Source organism: Balaenoptera borealis (assembly GCF_965194805.1).
Source record: "Balaenoptera borealis genome assembly, chromosome: 18".
NCBI classification, from domain to species: domain Eukaryota; kingdom Metazoa; phylum Chordata; class Mammalia; order Artiodactyla; family Balaenopteridae; genus Balaenoptera; species Balaenoptera borealis.
In genome coordinates, this window is record NC_138877.1 from 45,152,379 (window position 1) to 45,164,695 (window position 12,317).

At 36.1% G+C, this 12,317-nt stretch overlaps 1 long non-coding RNA gene across 1 annotated transcript in view; it reads left to right on the top strand.

Moving 5' to 3' along the window:
• LOC309615960 overlaps positions 1-12,317 on the top strand; it is a 147,574-nt gene that overhangs the window by 23,952 nt on the left and 111,305 nt on the right. The window contains exon 1 of the long non-coding RNA XR_014237179.1: positions 1-4,396. This exon is cut by the window's left edge and continues 23,952 nt beyond it. This is a non-coding gene — a long non-coding RNA (uncharacterized lncRNA). The remainder of the gene's footprint in view (positions 4,397-12,317) is intronic.

A 12,317-nucleotide genomic window follows, 5' to 3' on the forward strand; every position in this document is an offset into this window, starting at 1 on the left:
AAGAAGTAATTTTCAATTTTATTTAAAGTATATAAATTTGTATATAAATTGTTTATTGCAAATTTTATTTCGGAAACAAATATTCAACAACACATTTCCTGCCTATAATGAAAGATTCAAAAAATAACAATAATAATATTCAGAATTTTCTTTTAATGTTTGTGTGCTACACCAAGCCCTAAGTTAACCCATCCTACATCTCCATAAAGATAAACACTGCTCTTGTGGAAAAAAGAATATTCCTTTAGCCAGATTTGATAGGTCTTTACATAGAAAGGTAAAGAGAATAAATATTGTCCTTAAATATGGTCTCAAAGTGGAAGACCAGTTAAGGCTGACCATCAGGAATAAAAGCTAAGGAGTTCCATTTTAATACAGCCAATAGTGGCTAAAAAATGACTATAAACAATTTATAATATCTCTTGAGCCTTGTATCCCTTCCTTTTTAAAATATGTATGTTATCTCTTTTACTATTGGAATAAAAGCTAAGAGGTTTAAAATAGAAAAGGTATATATGATTTTAGTGCAGTAAAGACGGAGTTGATGAGAAAGTTACGTAGTCAGCCCTCCAGGAAGAAAAATTCAGTGTGATGAGGATGGCTCTCAGGAAGGGAAAATTAGCCAGATTTTCTAAGGCCAGACAAAGGAAGGAAAAAATTAGTGGAGGAGTCAATTTGCACCTGAACTGGGACAGCCCCAACATGATCTGACTATGTTGTAACTAAATTACTCCCAAAAGATAGAGGGCATGTACTATTGGGTTCCATGTATAACCCTATATTTTCAAAAAAGTTCTTAGGTGTTTTCACGTATTTACATATATATGCCAAATATATATATGTGTGTGTGTATATATATATATATATATATATATATATATATATACACACACATATATATATACATATATATATGTGTATATATATATAATAAAACTAATATTATGCTCTACATGTTATTAAAATTTTTATTTTCACTTTATTTTATTTTCTCTGTCATTGAAACAGCCTTTTAACATCTGCCTTAATAGTATATGGATAAAGCTTAATTTTCTTATTGTAAAATGTTTTATTGAGGTACAGTTGATTTATAATATGTTAGTTTTAGGTGTAAAACATAGTGATTCAAAATTTTATAGATTATACTCCACCTGAAGTTATAAAATATTGGCTATATTTCCTGTACTGTATAATAATGTCCTTGTAACGTTCATTTTATACATAATAGTTTGTACCTCTTAATCCTCTATCCCTATCTTGTCCCTCCCTCCTTCTCTCTTTCCACTGGTAACCACTAGTTCGTTCTCTGTACCTGTGTTTCTGTTTTGTTATATTCATTCATTTTGGTTTTTAGATTCCACAAATGAATGATAACATACACTATTTGTCTTTTTCTGTCTGGCTTATTTCAATTAGCATAATACACTCTAGGTCTATCCAGACTGTCACAAGTGGCAAAATTTCATTCTTTTTATGAGTGAGTAGTATTCTGTTGTGTGTATACATATATATATACCACATCATTGTGTGTGATATATATATACACAATGGTATATATATACATACACACACACATTGTGTGTGTGTGTGTGTATATATATATCACACATTCTTCTTTATTCATTCCTTATTCATTCATCTTCTTTATTCATTCATCTGTTGATGGACACTTAGATTGCTTCCATACCTTGGCTAGTGTAAATAATGCTGGTATGAACATGGGGGGCATTTATTTTTTCTAATTAGTATTTTGTTTTCTTCAGATATATTCCCAGGAGTGGAATTGCTGGATCATATGGTAGTTCTATTTTTAGTTCTTTAAGGAAACTCCATACTGTTTTCCATAGTGCCTGCACCAATCTACATTCCCATCAACTGTGTACAAGGGTTCCTTTTTCTCCACATCCTTGCCAACATTTGTTATTTGTGGTCTTTTGGATGATAGCCACTCTGACAGGCGTGAGGTGATATCTCATTGTGGTTTTGACTTGCATTTATTTCATGATTAGCCACGCTGAACATCTTTTCAGGTGTCTGTTGATCACCTGTATGTCTTCTTTGGAAAAATGGCTACTCAGGTCTTTAGTCCATTTTTTAATTGGGTTGTTTACCATAAGTGCATGGGTTTATTTCTGGGCTTTCTATCCTGTTCCATTGATCTATAGGTCTGTTTTTGTGCCAGTTCCATACTGTTTTGACTATTGTAGATTTATAATATAGTCTGAAATCAGGGAGCCTGATACCTCCAGTTCTGTTCTTCTTTCTCAATACTGTTTTGGCTATTCGGGGTTTTTTTGTGGTTCCTTACAAATTTAAAAACTTTTTTGTTCTAGTTTTGTGAAAAACGTCATTGGTATTTTCACTGGAATTGCATTGAATCTGAAGATTGCCTTGAGTTGTATAGTCATTTTAACAATATTAGTTCTTCCAATCCATGAACACACTGTATCTTTCCATCTGTTTGTGTCTTCTTCAGTTTCTTTCATCAGTGACTTATAATAGTTTTCTGAGTAGAGGTCTTTCCCCTCCTTAGTTAGATTTATTCCTATGTATTTTACTCTTTTTGATGCAATGGTAAATGGGATTGTTTCCTTAATTTTTCTTTCTGATATTTTGTTGTTAGTTATGGAAATACAAAAGATTTATGTATATTAATTTTGTATCCTGATACTTTACCAAATTCATTAATGAGCTCTAAGTTTTCTGTTGCTGTCTTTAGGATTTTCTATGTATAGTATCATGTAATCTGCAAACAGTGACAGTTTTACGTCTTCCTTTCCCATTTGGATTCCTTTTATTTCTTTTTATTGTCTGATTGCTGTGGCTAGGACTTCCAATACTATGTTGAATAAAAGTGACAAAAGTGGGCATGCTTGTCTTGTTCCTGTTCTTAGAGGAGGTGCTTTCAGCTTTTCACCCTTGATAATTACGTTAGCTGTGGGCTTGTCATATATGGCATTTATTATGTTGAGGTAGGTTCCCCCTATGCCCACTTTCTGGAGAATTTTTCCAGAATCCATTTATCATAAATGGATGTTGAATTTTATCAAAAGCTTTTTCTGCATCTAGTGAGATGATCATATAATTTTTACTCTTCAATTTGTTACTGTGGTTTATCACATTGATTGATTTGTGGACATTGAACCATGCTTGCATGTCTGGGTTTCATCCCATTTGCTCATGGTGTATGATCCTTTTTTTTTATGTATGTATGTATTTATTTATTTATTTATTTATTTATTTATTTATTTATGGCTGTGTTGGGTCTTCATTTCTGTGTGAGGGCTTTCCCCAGTTGTGGCAAGCGGGGGCCACTCTTCATCACGGTGTGTGGGCCTCTTCACTATCGCAGCCTCTCTTGTTGCGGAGCACAGGCTCCAGATGCACAGGCTCAGTAATTGTGGCTAACGGGCCAAGCTGCTCCGCAGCATGTGGGATCCTCCCAGACCAGGGCTCGAACCCACGTCCCCTGCATTGGAAGGCAGATTCTCAACCACTGCGCCACCAGGGAAGCCCGATCCTTTTAATGTGTTGTTCAATTTGGTTTGGAAATATTTTGTTTAGAATTTTTGCATATATGTTCCTCAGTGACATTGGCTTGTAATTTCATTTTTGTGTGTGATATTTTTTGTCTGGTTTTGGTATCAGACAATGCTGGCATTTTGGAATGAGTTTAGAATCATTCTTTCCTCTGCAATTTCTTGGAATAGTTTAAGAAGGATAAGTGTTAGCTCTTCTCTAAATGTTTGATAGAATTCACCTATGAAGCCATCTGGTCCTGGATAAAGCTTAATTTATTAAATTCATTTATTACTAACTTATTAAATAGCATTTAGGTTAAGGTTCCCAGAAAAAATACAGAACACGTAGTTAAATTTGAATTTCAGATAAACAAGGACTAATATTTTTAGTATAAGTATGTGCCTCAAAAACAGAAATATAGATCAGTGGAACAGGATGGAAAGCCCAGAGATAAACCCATGCACATATGGTCACCTTATTTTTGATAAAGTTGGCAAGAATATACAATGGAGAAAAGACAGCCTCTTCAATAAGTGGTGCTGGGAAAAGTGGACAGCCACATGTAAAAGAATGAAATTAGAACACTCCCTAACAGCAGACACAAAAATAAACTCAAAATGGATTAAAGACCTAAATGTAAAGCTAGACACTATAAAACTCTTAGAGGAAAACATAGGCAGAACACTCTATGACGTAAATCACAGCAAGATCCTTTTTGACCCACCTCCTAGAGAAATGGAAATAAAACCAAAAATAAACAAATGGGACCTAATGAAACTTAAAAGCTTTTGCACAGCAAAGGAAACCATAAACAAGACTAAAAGACAACCCTCAGAATGGGAGAAAATATTTGCAAATGAAGCAACTGACAAAGGTTAACCTCCAAAATTTACAAGCAGCTCATGCAACTCAATATCAGAAAAACAAACAACCCAATCCAAAAATGGGCAGGAGACCGAAATAGACATTTCTCCAAAGAAGATATACAGATTGCCAACAAACACATGAAAGAATGCTCAACATCACTAATCATTAGAGAAATGCAAATCAAAACTACAATGAGGTATCACCTCACACCAGTCAGAATGGCCATCATCAAAAAATCTACAAACAATAAATGCTGGAGAGGGTGTGGAGAAAAGGGAACCCTCTTGCACTGTTGGTGGGAATGTAAACTGATACAGCCAGTATGGAGGTTCCTTAAAAAACTAAAAATAGAACTATCATACGACCCAGCAATCCCACTACTGGGCATATACCCTGAGAAAACCATAATTCAAAAAGAGTCATGTACCACAATGTTCATTGCAGCTCTATTTACAATAGCCAGGATATGGAAACAACCTAAGTGTCCATCGACAGATGAATGGATTAAGAAGATGTGGCACATATATACAATGGAATATTACTCAGCCATAAAAAGAAATGAAATTCAGTTATTTGTAGTGAGGTGGATGGACCTAGAGTCTGTCATACAGAGTGAAGTAAGTCAGAAAGAGAAAAACAAATACTGTATGCTAACACATACATAGGGAATCTAAAAAAACAAAAAAAATGGTTCTGAAGAACCTAGGGGCAGGATAGGTTCAAAGACACAGATGTAGAGAATGGACTTGAGGACATGGGGAGGAGGAAGGGTAAGCTGGGACAAAGTGAGAGAGTGGCATGGACATATATACACTACCAAACGTAAAATAGCTAGCTAGCAGGAAGCAGCCGCACAGCACAGGGAGATCAGCTCGGTGCTTTGTGTCCACCTAGAGGTGTGGGATAGGGAGGGTGGGAGGGAGGGAGACACAAGAGGGAAGAGATATGGAGATTTATGTTTATGTGTAGCTGATTCACTTTGTTATACAGCAGAAACTAACACACCATTGTAAAGAAATTATACTCCAATAAAGATGTTAAAAAAAAAAAAAAATGTGCCAAATATCTTATGGGACAGACTCCTGAGAGAGTTGTGACAATATATTGTGTGTGGCCTTAAAATTTGTTTTAAATCTTTTGAATTTTATATAAAAATGATATCCATTATAGTTTTAACTCACAATTTTTGATTACTGCCAAGGTATAAGTAAAATGAAGGAAGGGATTTCTGTCTCTTTTGTCCAATGCTATGTCCTGTGCCTGTCATAAAGGATGTGCTCATGAATATTGTTATGTGAATGAAATTAGTGAGACTGAACTTTTTCTAGGAGCTTAAAGTTCATTTTATTATTTTCTATAAATGATTTTAGATACCTTAAACACATTCTTTCTTCAATAAAAATAAATGAAATGATTCAATATTTATTCAGTAGTAGAGAATCAAAAAATGACCAAGGCAAGTCCCAAACATCAGAGAGGTTTATATTGTATTCTTAGGGAAGGGATCATTAATAAATAATTACAAAAGAAAGCAGCACTTGAGTATCTCATAGAATCATAAGAAACATGGTATACAAGTTTAGAAGAAAAAGCACCTAATTCTAGTTAGGGGCTGAGTTAGGCTTCCCAAAATGGTTGGATTTCAAATGGGACTTGCAAAGGTGACAAATTCAATAGGTTCACAAGTTGAACAAATTTTAGCAGGTTGAAAAGACATGAAATTCTGACAGTGCAAGGTACTTTCAGGGAATGGAGTAACTTAGCTGAGCTATAAGGTATAAAGACAGAGTTAGTGGGACATGAGGCTGGAAAAAAAGAGTGGGACATGACAAAGGAAATTACATTCTAATTAACCAATTACTAGGGTGAGGATAATTAGTTGTCAAAACATAACACTGGCCATAGGAATGAAATTCTATCTATATTTATAAGGCTTTGCCAACTTGATAGGCAAAACAATCACTCTAGTTATTGGAATAAAAAGTAAATATTCTTAGCTATAAATTTACAGAAGAAGCATTGGCAGAAAAATGAGCTTTGAATAAGGAGGAGTATCTTCCATTTTGGTGCCCCATTTTTTAATCATGTCCCAAATTCAAATGGAAGTGATGTCCTTACCATGACCCTTCAATTGCCTGTGCTTTAGTGTAAGCTTCTTGGAAAGTGTTTCCCCCAGCAACACAAGCTTAGGAAAAGTGTATGGATTGATGTATTTCATTTGCATTCCACTTGTAACACAATATGGCCTTCTGTTTTTAAAGATGCACTGACAGAGTATGAAACATAATATCACCTTGTATTATAGAGGCCACTGATAGAATATGGCAGCTTTAACTCAAAATACTGCAGCTTTTGTTAAACTATGCTTCATACTTCACCTCAGTTTGATATACAGGATGGAAATAAAATTATATGTCAGTATTAGAGTTTTGCATTAAATTGTAGTTTTTTTCTCTTTTTTTGCCCCTCCTCGCTCCTGCAAAGGAGATAGATTTGTAGAGAACAGCATTTTTCTCATTTGTGACATACCTGTACAAATTCAATATATAATTTTCAGTACAAATATTGTTCCATGTGAGGAAAAAATAATGCCCTAGGTTATTATTTCAACTTGCAAGGCTGGATGCTGTACTTTGATATTATTTATTTGAGTTTATGTAGCATATATTACTTGAAATTTGAAAGCTGCTTCATTAATTCTAACAGTCAGAGCATTCTAAGCTAAGAAACGCTGTCCTTCCACTTAGTTGAATGCTCAAGTACAGAATTATTAAAAAACATCATGGGCACAAAATGCAGCAGTAAGCTGATTTGTGTGCACAGGAGGGCTGTTTGTCCTCAAAAGTACATTCTTAAATAAGAAGAGGGTTGGAAAGAAAAGGCAAACAGCACCTTGAAGTAAAAGAACTGGAGCAGATGTCCTTTAGCTGTGTGTTTTATTGATTTATAAACACTCACTTGGGCTCCCTCATCTTTGCAGAGTAATTTAGATATGGGAAAATATCTGTGAAATATATTGATTGTGTTATTGATTGAAAAGCCAATTGCTGTTGCACTCCTGTTTTACCATTTAAGTCCTGACACATTTTGACATATGAGCCAGCTGTGACTACTACCTCGATTCTGCAATAAGATAATGTGAAAGCTGTCATAACCACTTCTCTGTCAGCCTTGAGGATTTACAGCATGTCGGGGCTGCTATTCAGCCTGCTCTTTAACTACCTGAATAATGAGGATTTGTTAAAGCTTTCACTCTAGGACGCTCACTTGTGTGTGTTTGCATTGGGTGTGTCCCTATATGCACGCAAACCCTTACTCATGTTTGTTTCATTTAGTCAACTGATACTTGGTGAATCAAAAAAAATAATAATAAGGAACCCATTTCTTGGTATCTCCATATTTAATATGCACATGGGAATGATTGGATCCATGAAAGTATTTTTCTCTTTTTCTTTGGAGAAATTTGATTTCAGAACATTTCTCAGAGTATTTTTCACTTGTTATGAATTGGGTTTGTATTCTGCAGCAATGAATGAATTTGGAAAGAATGGGGAAGATCCATTCCTTTCTATTTACAGATTTGTCTTTGAGATATTTATTGCATGAAAAAGGAAAATAATATATGCAAAATTTACTCAATATCCTTGATTTGAAGAAAAACAAACTAGCTTCTCAACCTACCCATTAAAGCTCATAAAAATTCATATAAACATATCTCCAGGGGCTTCCCTGGTGGCGCAGTGGTTGAGAATCTGCCTGCCAATGCAGGGGACACGGGTTCGAGCCCTGGTCTGGGAAGATCCCACATGCCACGGAGCAACTGGGCCCGTGAGCCACAACTACTGAGCCTGAGCGTCTGGAGCCTCTGCTCCGCAACAAGAGAGGCCGCGATAGTGACAGGCCCGTGCACCGCGATGAAGAGTGGCCCCCACTCGCCGCAACTGGAGAAAGCCCTCACACAGAAACGAAGACCCAACACAGCCAAAAATAAAAACATAATAAATAAATAATAAATAAAAATTAAAAAAAAAACATATCTCCACAGAGCACACTAAAAAAATCTACATTTTAGGACAAACCTCATTAGGTGATTGAAACTACAAATACTGTTTCCTGCTTCTAGTCACATAATCATAATACACAAGAAAAACTCCTCTAAATCACCCTTTTGATACATTTAGTCAATATGGATCTTTTCCAAATAAGGCTGTTTAAATGTATACTCTACATTATTAAAGTTGGTGTCTATAATATTCCTCTTATATTCTGATGCATCTTCTCATTGTCATACAATCTCTCTGATTAATCACAAGCAGCATGTTGATTTGTTCTCTTCTGGTTTATTTAAAAGCATCCTTCAATTTATGTAAACCAATGTAACAGACCCATTGTAAGGGAGCAATGTTGATGTAAATAGCCTAGGAACAATGCTCCATATTATAAGGATGGACGGCAGATTACTCCTCTGGGAAATGAAAATGCTCATTTAACGGTAAGAATGGCACACCATTCTGGCAAATGACTGACATATCAGCAGTGTTAAGCATTAGACTTGTGATTGATTTGGATCCAGCTTCGAAAAATTCAACATTTCTTTTCAATGTGCAGGCTTCCTATAATGTGGAATCTAACAGAAGTATATTTTAGAGCTTCAGTATCATACCCTAAAGCATATTTCACCTCCATATAAAATTGCAAGCAGGATTTTATGTAAGTTAACACAATATCAAATAGATTCTGACAAGCTAAAATCTTTAGTCCAAAGACACATAAGATTGCTTTAGAATATGGCACCAGTAAAGGGGAGGTGACAGGTGGAGAAACACACTAAGATGACAGGATTATACACATTCTGCAATGCAGATCCAACTGTGTACATATTCTGCAGTGTACAGAACGTGAACTATGATGCTGGAATAGCCATTCTTTCTGTAACTGCCCACTCTCCCTCTCTACTTTGGAGGCAGGATTAGAGTAAGATCCATTCAGGAGAAGCTGTGTTCCAGGTTGTTCTTCAACCTTAGTGTGCAAAATGTTTGTCCAAGAAATGCGTTGAATATGCATGTTCCTGGTCTTTTCAGTAGAGATTCTGATTTCGTAGCTCTAGAATAGAGCAGAGGAACCTGGTTTTTTTAAAAAATAAACTTTTATATTTGAACTAATTTGACACATACAAAACTAGTAAAAATTGTATAGAGTCCCATTATTTCCCTCATCCCAATTCTTCTAGTACTAACATTTTTGCATAAACTCAGTATAATTTTTAGTATTAGAAAATCACCATTGGCACAATATTATTAACCAATTTACAGACTTTGAGTTTCACTGATTTTTCTACTTGTGTGTTTTTCTGTTGCTGGTTCCCACACTGCATTTCATTATTTCTCCTTAGTCTTCTCCAGTCTGTAACAGCCCCTCAGGATCTGCTTTTAATTAATCACTTAGGTTTATCTGATATCAGTTGGTTTGCAAAGAAAATTATGAGAAGCACTCAACGAGATGGTCACTTATGTTCATAAATCTGTTGCAAACATTAGCTGTTAAATTGTTTAAAGGGGACTATAGTAAAGAATTTGAAAACTAAAACTGAAATATAGCCATGAATAAAAAAATCACGTTCCAGCCTCAAGACTGTTCTATACCTTTAGTAGGTTTTTTTTCAATATTATTTAACTTGTTTTGTAGTTGTTTTCACATGTATCTCATACTGGCCCTTCAGTTCAGCCAACTGTCATTTCTTAGACCCTTGCCACTCAAAGTTGGTCTGCATCACCTGGGAGCTTGTTAGAACTGCAGAATCTCAAGCCTTACCCCAAGCCCCAGGCTACAAAATCAGAATCTACATTTTGACTAGATCTATAGGTGACCTGCTTGCCCAAAAATGTTTGAGAAGAATTTGAGGATCTTTGTCTGTCACACCCAGAGGCTGAGAGGGGAAATCCCCTGGAGTCCCTCTGCATCACTACTAATTCTCAACCTACTGATACTATTATTTCTATGAATTGGTTACAGTTGCCTCAGATAATTATGAGTTCCCTTTGTTTCTCTTTCCCTTTTCTTATGCTTGGTATAAATCCTACAATATGGTTTTATTTGAGACCTGATTTGCATTCCACATGTCCATCAGACTCACTGAGTGGGCTGTCATGCTGGACTGTATTCCACTGATATTACATTTCTGAATTGCAGACATATTTGATGCACTATTCCAACATTTCATGAGTTGGCTTATTCAGGTGGTTCATGTAAAATTGATTTTGTACAAAACATTTTGTGCACTTTGCCTGGATCTCTGTGCTCTAGTCCTGTGCACATCTCTCAAAATTAGCACTGACTTTCTGGATGAGCTTGGGCAAATAATTATCTTTTCTGCTTCTTATTTTCCAGCTGTTATATGGAGAGCCTAACATTGCCATGGAATGTTAGCTCTCAAGAGGATCTTAGATATTACTGAGTTCTTATCACAAATGTAACATGTAGAAAATTAAGACACAGTAAGAGTGTGTCTTGTATAAGGTCCACAGTCCATCACTAGGGAGAAAAACAAAGTCACATCTCAGGTCTTCTGACTATAGCTCTGAGTTTCTTCCATAGTACATGTCCTCCAATATAATGCATTATCACTACCCTTTCCATATTTTCTCAGAGTGAAAGGGATCCCTTTTTCTTTCCAAAGCTTTCCCTTTGACTTTACTTGAGATTCCCACCACTCCAACTTTGATTTCTTCATATCTTTCTGCATCCACACACATCAAAGCTTTTTTTTTTCATTTAATAAATGACAACAACCATAATAAAACGAAAATACTTTCTACTACTTATCATTCATATTTCTGTATTTTCCACTTATCCACAAATCCCTTGAATATCTCTGTTTCCTCAATATCCAATTACTTGTCATTCCATCTTATTCTGCCTTCTTCCTTAAATCACTTACTGACACATCACTAATTGATATCATTGATAACCTGCACGTTTACAAATTCAAAGGCCATTGTCCACTCTTCATCCTTCTTCACCCCTCCAAAGCGACTAAACTCTTAACCACATCCTATTTCTCAAAACTATGATCTCCTTGGCTTTTCTAGCACCCCTCTTTCCTTGGTTCTCTGATCTTTCCATCGTTCTTTCACACAGGCTCATTATTCTCTATCCACTTTTAAAGTGTCCTGATCCATTTGGCTATATTATTTGTTGTCTTATATGTTACTTGTGATACTCTTCCAAGGTGATTATCTTAGTCTATATGCCAGGGATCGATTTATTGGTGTTTGGTTCTTTTACCCTTTTTGTCTGCTCAGTGAAATGGATTTGAGCCCTTAAATATTTCTCCTTTTCCAGCTGCCATAACTTTAAGCTTTGTCAGTAGAGGGAGCTGGAGTAACGTTGCCGAAGGGAAGTGTTTTTTCTTGGCTGCAGTGCTCAGTAGCCAGGCTCTTGCAACACAGGTGTCTTCTCCAGTGTCCAGCTTCTACAGGACACTCAACTTTCCCAGGGCCCGGTGCCTGTAGTATGTGCTTTTGTGTGGCACCAGGCTCCCACTGTGCACACAGATTCTTCAGCACCAAGTTTCCACAGCATCAATATCTTCTGCGGTGTCTATGCATGGTGGCCAGCAGGACTCACCGGCCAGGAACTTTCCCCAGTAACCCTCTTGTGTGTTTTTGTTTTGGGGTACCACTGATGAGATACTTCCCTGTAAACAGCTTTCCCCAGCACCCTAGAGGGCAGATTTGACACCACAGCAACTTCTCTGCCATTCATTGAGCCAAGGCTGTGCTCTCTCCAACAAAATCTTGATCTCAGCCTGGGAGAACTCCCTTGGTTTCTCTATCTCAGCCCCATAGGGAGTGGCTCCCTTCCCTTTATATCTGCTATTCCTATATTTTTTAGAATTCTCTTTACTTCTTCCTCATCAATTCTTTATT